This window comes from Protopterus annectens, chromosome 5.part0, assembly GCF_019279795.1.
Source record: "Protopterus annectens isolate FY-2018-M chromosome 5.part0, PAN1.0, whole genome shotgun sequence".
In the NCBI taxonomy this organism is placed as follows: domain Eukaryota; kingdom Metazoa; phylum Chordata; order Ceratodontiformes; family Protopteridae; genus Protopterus; species Protopterus annectens.
The window spans coordinates 310,037,411-310,049,773 of NC_056735.1; positions in this window are offsets into that span (position 1 = coordinate 310,037,411).

The window sequence follows — 12,363 nt, forward strand, 5'->3', positions numbered from 1 at the left end:
TGTCTTACTATTAAACATAGAATAGTTTTTTTTTAACATAATCTATGTACTTATGGTCAATTAAATGATCTTTGAACTATGCCATATAAAGGACCTCTTGTAGTTTAGGTTGGTAACATTTAGGATTTAACCTAGTATAGAATATTCAGTTAAAAGCTTTTTATAATAAATATTGGTAATAATTTTTGAAATAAATACTGTCTGTATTGAATAAACAACAAGTTACCTTCTTATACATTAGGTCTATGTATTTCCATCTGATGTGGATGCTCTTATTGTAGATCCATTTGGAGTATACATAATTTTGAATACTGGCCTAGTTTAAATTGAGAATAGGACCTTCTACTAGCATGTGTTGTAGATTATTAAAGTCACATATTACATCACTTTATTTAAATTGTTAGTTCAGTAGTTGTCATTTTCGGTTGATACTTAATTTTATGTGCATTCCAGAATAGAACAACTATAATATTTTTATATCCATTAACATTATAGTATTGACCATTAAACAAATAATTCAAACAAACATTCATTACAATTCCTTTCACCTTTATATTACAATTTTAAAAAACCATTATTGTTCTGTATATGACGTGGTTATAAGTGCAATCAGCACTATTAATATATTGCCATTATTGTCATATCATCACTAGAAGTATATACAGGACGTGGTTTTCTATATATATATACATATATTTTTTGAATCAGAGGAATTACCATGGATCTAAATAAAATACTTTCAGATTTATCAGCAGACAAGGATGATCTTGCACCATTTGGTATTGGCCAGAATTTTTTAAACCCAAAACAAAATGTGAAAAGAATTTGCTGATCTTAATAAAAACATGAAAAATCTAAGATCCTGTGTTTGGCACCATAAATTACTAAAAGCTTATTTGACTAAAGGTATCTGTCCAAGGGGTCTCAGGGTTAAAATTCAACCACTGGTGGCAGACCCAGATGATAGTCTCATTAATGAATGGTCTTCCATTCAGCAGGAATGCTCCATGAAGTTTGTAAGTGCATTATCAGATTATTATACTAGAATTATTGACAAAGAAACCAGTCAAGTATTAAAAAATATTGAGGAATGCAATGGTTACCAACAGGAACCCTTCTTTCCAGATTTACTATCAAAACTTAGTACAGAACTATTAGATTTTGATAATATTTTGAAGGAAAGAAAGGTTAAAAAATTTTTACGTGACACTACTGATTATGAGAAGGGCCAACCAAAATGTAAGACATGTCAGATTTCAGGAAAAATAAATATACACAACCTAAAAAGGAAACGCCCTCGTCACACTAAGCCCTCGGACGAGCAAGCAACAATGAGTCAACCGACTATGACTACTCATCAGGCACAGATAGACACAGTCCACCATTGATTCCCCACTCCCAAAAGGAAAACTATATATCCCCTTTAGGAGGGAGGAAGCACAAGAAAATTACCAGCTTACAAAATCTGATGGAAATACTGACCAACAAATAAACAATGTATACAATATTTCAAATACTGTACTCACAGATGGCCAAATTTCTCTGTTAAATAAAGGGTTATCTTTCATTCCAGGTTTTTTTGTGTCTGAGGATCATTTTACACAAGATTTATTTTCATTTTGTAGATTAATTAATTTAAAGTTATTTTTCAGGATAGTAAAATGTTGAACAGCCACAGACAGAATCCTTTAAATATCATGCATCATTGTTTACACCACCTATGCATCCCACTGTGAATTTATTTTTACATAGTGTACTTCATGAACTACATTTGCAGTATAACCACTGTTTACCAATGGCTAATAACATTACTGATTCAGAAAGGTCTTGTTTGGAACAACTAGTAAAGAATAAGAATCTGGTCATTATCAATGCAGATAAGGGAGGAGCAGTGGTGGTGTTAGATTGATTCAGTATGATCTGGAAGCACATAAACAATTAGATGATGTGCATTACAAAAATGCCACTGATCCTACTCCTGTATTCAAAAAGAAATAGATGATTTTTACATTTTGCTTATGATAATGATATAATATCAATGAAAACATTAAATCATTTAACTATCTCTGATCCCATCAAACCATACATCTATTTTCTACCTAAAATACACAAAGACCTCCTGCATCCACCTGGGAGGCCCATTATATCGAATTGGCTCATTGACTGAGCCATTATCTGACTTTCTAACCATGTATTTGAAGCCTTTATTAAAACTGGTAAGGTCAAGAATACAGGACACTACTGGTATTATCAATGATATGCAGTTGATTCAGATTGGATACTTTGCACATTAGATGTATGTACACCAACATCCCACATTGGGCAGGACTAGATGCAATAGAATTTTGGCTCAAACGATCAAACATGTACCAACCTATTATTGAACCTAACTGAGCATGTGTTGACCAAAAATGTCTTTTTCTATAATGAAGAATGCTTTTGCAGATCAGAGGAACAGCAATGGGGCTTCATTCTATTTATGCTGATCTATTCATGGCTTATATGGAAGAAATTATGATATATGATGACACTCACAATTGGTTTATATGACATCTGGAGATATTTGGATGATTGCTGGATGGTATGGAGATCAGATGTTTCATCTCTTCAAGAATTCATGGATTACTTGAATGATAATAAGTGGGATACACTTTTCTATTACATATGATCAAAAATCTATAACATTTTTGGATGTTTTGATCACAAGAAATATGGATAATACTCTAAAACAGAAGTATTCAGAAAATTCCCCAATATAACACCATACATCCAAAACATATCGCCAGAAATATTCCCAAGTCTCAATTCATTAGAATCAGACGAATTGTTCTGACAATACGATATGTTACAATGGCATATAGGCACGCCTCAGGTCTAAATAGATCAGATCTTTTGAAATATAATAAGAAACCAGCCAAGACTAACACATACGGGAGAAACACTAGGAATTTCATTCAGATTATAAGGGATAATTGGAATATATTAGATGCAGATGCTAAAATCAAGACCATCATCCCCAATAAATGTTCATTTTCCGGAAAGAATTTGGCAGGGTATTTTAATCATTACAAGCATCACTTTGAATCTTCCTTAACACAGGTTTATCAAACAACTATCTTGGGGGACAAACTCATTGGCTCTTTTCCTTGTGGTCACTGTGTGAACTGTAAACATATGATCAAAACCAAGGAATTCACAAGTAGAAATAGTAGTAAAGTGTTTGATATTCAATTCTTTGCCAATTGCAACACTGATTGGGCCATTTATATGGCCAGTTGCATCTGCCACTCATTCTATGTTGGGCAAACATCTCGATCAGTGAAACTCCGGGTGTCTGAACATTTGAGTGACATTAGATGTAAGAAATTATCTAACGCATTATATAAACATACACTTGTACATCACAATGCCAAATTTCATTTTACAGTTATTGATAAAATTATTGGTGATAGAACCAATAAATGTGGTTGGCATAGAAAACTGGACATGAAAGAAAAGAAATGGATTACCAAACTTGGTGCACTATTCAGCCCAGGTTTGAATGAATATTTATAAACATGTCTGATCCAACATATTATATTATATCATATTGCACACATCACATACATAATTACTGTGTTTTGATATGACATTTTGATATGTTTTACTTGATTAACATATTTGTTATTGATTTTGGTATGTATGTTTGCAATTGTTTAATATTTATGAGCTTGTTACTTTCAACCAATCAGAATTTTCTGATATGTATTTAAAAATTGCATAGTGAACTCAAAATTCACACACTGAAGAAGGCCATATTGTATTTACCGGTATGTTCGTGAATTATATGCATTTATGGTAGCTTAATAAACTACCTAACCGTAACCTCCACCAGTTGCTGGCTTATTTTCTTTATTTGATATTTTTTTCTGCTACATGAGATCCTGAAGAGCCAAAAATTATAATCCTGTTCTGCATCTTATTTTAGGTGCTGCAAGTGTTGGTCATAAGCCACAGCAGCAGTCTGTGCTCGTTAAAAGCTCTTAAGGTCATTCACCCTCTTAAATACATATTTGGTGACAGTGGTATGAATTTAGGCTTCATGCTTCTACATGTCATGTTATTTAATGAAAGTAGTTTGATTCAAACTCCTGCTATCCATTAATTAAACGGGCTACAACTGTGCTATATTCATAGCCTATACCCCTGTCTTTCATAAGCACTTTAATAACCTTGAAATTAAACTTCAGTGTATGTCTTGCAAGGAGCATGAATTCTATAGCAGCTACCTGGTATTACTATGTAATACTGCAATGACAATCCAAGTGCCTGTATCTCTCTACATTATGGTTATTAACCCCAACCACCAAGCATGCAATACAGATCCCTGAACAGCACTACTGTGATGTTGTGTTGTAGCATACAGACCAGACCAGTCAGTGTTCATGGCTTATACATAGACACACAGACACAGATACACAGATACACACACACACACACACACACACACACACACACACACACACACACACGCACACACACATACACACACACACACACACACACACACACACACACACACACACACACACACACACAAAACACACATACACAAATTAAACTACTTGCTTATTTTATTTAAATGCAATCCAGTTGTTCCTTATCATAGGATCATAGGAGTTTACTAGGCTAATGGCCCCGGGGCCCTTACAAGCCTAGCCAAGAGTTTGCCCTTTAATAAACCCAATCAGCACCTATTGCCCCTGTCCATGAGGGACACAGGTGGAACACCTGAGACAAATTTGCAGTTACCCATCCAGTCATCAAGGTTACATTTGAAGAGAGCCAGCGAGATTCTCTTTTTGATGTGTATGGGCAGTCTAGTCCAGAGAAGGGGCAGCCTCTGTGAGACAAACCTGTCTCTCCAGCAGGTTCTGTTGATATCACATATTAGGTTTAGGTCTTTTGAACAGGTGATGCATGAGGAATTAGACTTCTGGATATGAAGCATACCCATTAGGGCAGGGTCTGAGATGGCCTTGTGTGCGAGGCACAGGTCACCTCTGAGCAATCTGTATGACACTGAGTAGAGTGACAGGGATTTAAGCCTGTCTATGTAGGACAGGTGTTTGAGGCCATGGATTGTCTTGGTAAGGTATTTCTGTGGCCTTTCCAATTGATGCAGGTGTTTGGAGAGGTACATACCAAATGGGGCATTATACTCGATTATTGGCCTAATGAGGGAGGAGTACAGTGAGGTAATAACCTCCTTTTTCCTGGATGCAGTTGCTTTACTTATGAGATGAGCCATGTAAAAAGCTTTTCTGACCACTGTCGCTATATGATGGTCAAATGTGAGATTGCTCTCAACCTGCATACCCAGGTTTCTCAGCACAGGTTGCATACCTAGGGTGTTACCATTGATGTGGTAGTCAGTAGGGGCAATGTTTTTGCCAAATGGTATGATAATACATTTTTTTGTGTTTAACCTAAGGCCATTACTTTGGCACCAGTCGTTTATTGCTGTGAGACAGTCTTGCAATATGTTGACATCATTGGGTGAGTCAGTGACTGCTCCCAACTTACAGTTGTCAGCAAACTTTGTCAGCCACAGGCCTTTTGCCTTAGCCTGGACCTCTGAGAAATAAATGCCAAACAGAAGAGGTCCCAGGACAGATCCCTGGGGAACACCACTGGTAATGGGACTGCTGGTTGGCCACCCACCTGATGACATACGGACTGATGCCAAGCTGAGTTAATTTTCAATAATGCACGAGTGGGGGTTTGTATCAAAGGCATTTGCCAAGTCGAGGTATGCTGGGCCAGGGCCTTGGTAACAGTTTCAAAAAAGTCACCGAGGTTCAATAAGCACAATCTCCCCTTGGAGAATCCGAACTGGGTGGTATCAAGTGTTTGGAGATTGCCTATGTCCTTATTTATGAGCTCCATGATAATACGCTCTGCTTTACAGATCAGACTTGTCAAGCTGATGAGGTGATAGTTCTCAGGATCAGTAGTGGCACCACCTTTGTGTAAAGGGATAATGGTGGCAGTTCTCCACTCTGCTGGGATGAAGCCCGTATTTAGGCTGTGATTAAATAGGTTGCTCAATGGCGAAGCTATTTCTTGCTGGAGTTGGTACAGAATACAGCCAGGGATGTTATCAGGTCCCATGGAAACTGTGTTCTGTATCAGGGATGCCAAAAGGGCTTTTGGGAGGGGAAAGAGGGGTGAGGTTTGTGCTGAACCTATCAGCTAGTGGTACCATTAAGTATTAATTCAGAACAGACCTGGGTTTTCCCATGGAGGTTTCTGATGTAACTGAAGAAGGCTTTGTGGTTTCCCTTAACTTCAGAGGCTAATTTTGATTCATAACTGGCTTTGGAGGTTTTCACCAGTGTTCTAATATGCCTGTTAAGGCTGAGGAGGGAGTTTTTCTAATTAGCAATTTACTCCTTCTTATACTTGAACAGCAGTTTCTTCCTTTTATTGTATAGCCTGTTGATGGAGGATGTCCACCAGACAGGTTTATTTTTCCTAGAGGAGCTGTTTTTTGTTCTATTGGGTATGGCTAAGTCCATGCAATTATACAGGTGCTTGTATACTGCATTGATGTACTGCTCATCGTAGTTACCCACATCCTCTGTGGGGGCTGGTGCTGCAAAGGTATTGATGCTCTCCTTTAGGAGGCTGTAGTCAACTTTTAAGAAGCTTTTTAGCCTGGAAATGACAGGGGAGGGGTTGGGTGGGATAGAAACTTCAAGTGAGGCAGACAGATGGTCTGATCTCACCAGGGTGTAGTTTACTGTAGGGGTGGTGCAGCAGTCACCCATGTTGGTGAGAACCAAGTCCAGAATGTTATTGCCCCTTGTGGGAGTAGAGACGAGCTGGTCTAGGGCATTAGAATTAATGAAGTCAAGGAATCATTGGGTGAGTGCATTAGTGCAGGAATAGTTCACCCAGTCAATGGAGGGGTATTTGAAGTCACCAAGAATCAGGGTGTTAGTGGATACCTTGATGGAGTCCAGTAGGTCCAGGTAGGAGGAGTGGGTGTTCTGAGTCATGGAGAGGAATCTGTAGCTGGCTGTGACTTGGATGGGTGTCTTGCCAACTGTTAGTTGCACCTGTAATAGCTCTAGTGCATCATGCTGGTGAACCAGTCTGGAGGTGTGCTTATCTTTAATGAAGATAGAGACTCCATCACCCTTGGTTTTCCCGACCTCATTTTGGGAACGGAATGTATGGAATGAGGTGTAGCCCAGTAAGGCAGGGGTGCTCTCTGCAGCCTTGAACCAGGTTTCCATGAATGCACAGATGTTGGCATCTTCCAGTGCTAGTTTAATATTTACAATCAAATGTTTCTTTCCTTTTAATTTCTCCAAGTCTTTTCGGTTTCTAATACTATGATGGGAATGGACCCAATTCCTAACTCAAAGCATGATTAAAGTTAATGAAATTAGTGTTGTTTCAATCTTTGATGTTAGCCAAAAGTACCCTTCGCAGCACCCACAATGTGCTCAGTAATGACTCCTTCTGCAATTCATATAGAATTACATGTGTCGGTAACAAATCTAAGTATGACTGTAAATTTTTTTCTATAAGACCTGTTGATCCTACTGCTACTGGAACTGTCTGGGTATCTTTCTTCCACATTGCCCTTGTTTCTGCCTGCAAATTCTGGTCCTTTATGGCTTTGTGTCTCTCTGTACATAAGACTCTGCAGTCACTGGGTGTAGCAATTTCAATGATCAATGCTACTTTTGTCTTCTTTTCATGGACTACTGTATCTGGTTTTCCTGCACCTATTTCTTGAACTGTTGGCAATGGATGATCCCACGTGATATAAACTTCATCATTTTCTAAAATGCTTTGTGGCTCATGTTTCCACTGTTTTTCATCTACTTCAGTATCATGTTTGCACAATCTGCAGTGCAACAGTCTTGCCATATTACTATACTATGCCTTTCAGTATACAGTCCTTCTGCTGTTAGTATATCACAACCAGCAACGAGATGTGCGACTGTTTCCATTTCCGTTTTAGAAATCCTACATTTGTCTGTTTATTCCACATGTTCGATAGACTTTGTCCATAGTCCATTGTCTTGAGCCGCCAATATTAACTTTTCATCTTTTGGTTTAAATTCACCTCTCCTTAACCATTCCTGCATTTGATCCTGATCAACATGAGGTTGTTCCAAGGGTTTTCTATACTTACAACTATATTTATGCATTTTCCACATTTCTTGCCTTTTCATCTGATCCTTTACCTTATATTCTTTCTTTTTTTGACACATTCAGTTGCTGCCTGATTTTTATCTAATTCTGGTTTGATTTCCATTCCTGCTTGATGCTGATATGCTTCTGCTAGACTAAGGAGGGAACTCATATTAGATTTATTCTCCTCATGTTTCAAAACTTTCACTTCATTTGGGTCTTGTGAGGTTAGCAGATATGTATTCAATCCCACTATTGCAGATCTATACATGTAATCAATTTCAAGGAGGATCATACCTCCTTCAGAATGGGGAATATATAGCCTTGGTATGCATTGATTTTTATAAATCATTTGATGAGCATGAAGCATCCTTCTTGTTTTCCTGTCTAACCTATCTAACACTTTTTGGGGCCAGTCAAGCACACCAAAACCATAAGTTAAAACAGGAAGAGCAAATTGGTTTATTGCTTGGACTTTGTTCCTAGATATCAACACTGTTTTCAGCATTAATTTTAGTCTTTTAAAATATTTCTTAACACTTTCTATTCACATTTGTTTTAGTGCTGATCTTTCATCAATTCCCAAATATTTATATGCTCCCTCTTGCTCAAGTTCTTTTATACCACGTTCCTGTCCCAAGCTGTTGTTTTCTTGGTGCTGCAACTTTTCTGCATTTAAGGTTGCTTTGGCACATTTATCAAAATCAAATGATATTCTTACATCATCTGAAAAAGTTCTGACCACTTGCAGTTGTGCTTTTAGTTCCTCAGCTGATGAACTATACAGTTTTAAATCATCTACAAAAAGATGAGAGGTCTTTACACTGTTGTTTTCTGGGAGCCAAACTGTAGCCATGACCTAATCTGTTAAGTAGACAGCTTAACCGGCTAAGGGCAAGAAAAAAGAGCAACAGTGACATTGAATCACACTGGAATATTGCCTTTTGAATTTTTATCCCTGGAATAATAATTTGTCCTTTATCATGGCTTAACCTCAAAGTGGTTTGTCACTGTTTCATGGTTGCTGTAATGTAATCGATCAGTGTAGGGTGTATCTTATACATTTTTAAGCACTCTTTTATCCATGAATGTGGGATACTGTCAAATGCTTTTTTGTAGTCTATTCATGACACTTCTCCAGTATGACTTTATTTAGCAGCAGATGATCTTTTGTTTCATATGACTTTCTTTTAGACCCTTTTGTTATATTGCAATTACCCTTTTGTTCTCTTGCCATAACTGAGTTTTCTTCTAAATAACTATAGACTCTGTCGGCATCAATTCTAGTGTATAGCTTATAGATCATTGGAAGGCAAGTTATTGGTCTATAGCTTTTAAGATAGCTTGCGAGTTCACTCTTAAGTAGGAGTACTGTTTTTCCTGTTCTTAACCAGGCTGGTGTCTGTTCAGGGTGCGCATATAAATAGTTCTTACTCATGGCTAAATCTTTTTCTAAAAATTTTAATACTTTTAACTAGAATTTACGTACTGCATCTGGGCCTGCATTTTCCAATTAGGACCTTTTCTTAACTTTGTTTCAATCTCTCTGTCTGTTACTTCATGCAATTTCATATCCTGTACAGTTGAACTTCTTATTCTTTCTTTTACCTCCTCTATCCATTTAGCATTTAGCACAGGATCTTCATAGATATTTCTCCAAAATATATCTATTTCTTCTTCTTTTTTTTTTTTTTTTTTTTTTTGGTGGCGTCTCAATTCCTTTTGCCTTGTTTTCCAATTCTCTATAAAACTTTTTGGGTCATCAATAAATTGCTTATTTTGTACTCTTCCTTTATATTTTTCTGTACATCTTCTAATTACTTTTTTCTGCCTGTGCTGATATTTTTAGTTTATTATTTGCAATAGTGCACAATCAATCCTGACCTGTTCTGATACTATGCATTGCTTTTGTTATCTCCCAGATTCAGTAATCTTCCATGCAGGACTAGCTTAGTCCTGCATGGAATCGACCGTTTAGGAGAAGCGAGCCATGCATATTAATGAAGGCGCGCTGCCTGAGCTCCTAAACGGACATGGAGCATGTACGAGTGCAGGGTGCATGTCTGAGAGCACAGTTCTCAGAATATACACGTCCCTGCAATCAAGAACAGCAGTATAGCAATAACAATGAGCAAAACTGCTCATAGGTGGTTACATACCCCCAGCAACATCCCCCCCAGTTTATAAGAGCAATAGTTAAAATATAATAATATAACCAAGTTAATTTTGTTTATCAAACAGATATTTAATCATAGGTGCGCAGATTTGCCCATTGCTTAGCTATGTATACTGCAGCTTAAATGGCACAAGAGGATAAATATCAAGACATATACAAATTAAGCAGTATTGCAATAGTGTAGTGGGCAGAGCATTCGCCTTACAAGTAATCATTCTCGGTTCAAGTCTCACTCCAGTACATTCCATTTTCCATGTCAAATCACTTTATGAACAATATTTTTTGTTGCATAACCTACTAAATAACATATATTTGTGAACTGGAGTACTGCATTAAATGTAGATGTGAGGTGTCATTGTAATAATGTTGTAAAATCCACAAATAAACACAAGTGCCCCATACAGTATATGTACACATGAATCAGGGATACAAATCGAAGGTATAATGTGTAATGAATGATAAATCCATAGAGTGTCCAAATCTACCACCTTCCCAAGAACTATTCTACATGTCTGTCTAAATTAGTGTGAGGGTAAGTGGGAGTAAACGCTATTAAGCAGTAGTAAGTGGGAGTAAGCATATTTAAGCAGTAGTAAGCAGGTTTAAGCACGTTTGTGCAGGGGTAAGCAATGTGCACACAGGCTAAGTAATATTGAAGCTAACCCTCTGTAAGCATATTTAACCGGAAGTTAGCATTGCTTACCTTCACGCAAACCCACTCAAACCTGCTTACAATTGCTTAAAAGTGCCTTAATCACTCTGTATGCAACAACCACTGTTCTGGCCAGAAACAAAATAAACAGCCCTTACATGGCTTGAACCCGGGACCCTGTACACTATAGTCACAGTAGTTAACCACTAAGCCATCACAGCAGTACATAAAATTGAGGTATCACCAAACAGATCCTCACTGTAGGAATATTAAACTTATGCAAAAGGAATGTATATACAGTTTTATGTTGTATGACCTACTACTTAACATAAATATGTGAAATGGAATACTGCATTAAATTCAGATGTGAGGTGTCATTGTGATAAAATGTTGGAATCCCCTAATAAACACAAGGACCCCATACAGTGTATGTACACATGAATCATAGATACCAAACACATATATAACATGTAATGAAAAATAAATCAATGCCAAACAGCAAATAGTATGCAAATTAAAATGTAAACAATGCTAAGCTTTGCACAGCCCTGCTTACTAGGTATTAGCAATGTGTAGGCCAGCTAAATCAGTTTACCCATTGGTATACCCCTTTAAGCAATGCCGACATTAGGTAAGCAGGTTTGCCTATAGCTTAGCATTTTCAAAACCATCCAATCACAGCAAAGTGTGGAAAATCAGCCCTTTGTAAACCCAACAGGTGGGATTACATCTTATAAATGGTTGCAGCTTCCTCCTGTAGGCCCTATGACTGGTATGGGAGAGGGAGTGCGGTTTCGGGCACAGTGCTGGGGCATCCAGGAGTCCAAAGTCATGGCAGAACTCCTTGTTAAAGACCATGACCAGAGACTGCTGCAGGGCCAGTACCAGGGTTCCCAATATAAAGTGGAAGCCTAGGACCATCTCACCCTTGACCTCACCAGTGCAACTGGCATACCTCGAACTGGTGAGCAGGTCAGGCATCACTATGCCAACCTGAAGTGGAGAAAGAGGGAGCTCTTGGATCAGTGGATCCAAGAGGCTAGGAGTACGGGGAATGTCCCAGCCATGTGTAAGTATTAGTCCACTACCTGTTTAATAATTGCCAGCTCATGTATATCATGGATAGGTATGGTTAATATTCCTCTTATGTCTTTGACGGTGGCAGATGATTGGGCTGCGAACCGGGAAGCTCATGCCTGTTGATTGCAGAGGTTGCGTCGCGAGGCAGGTTAGTAATACTTTTGCATGTACTGTCAAAAGAAATAAATCTAAAAGTAGTAGTAATTTAATTGCCAGTATAAAACCTGTATTGTTTAAGGCATGTACTGAATACATGAGAGAA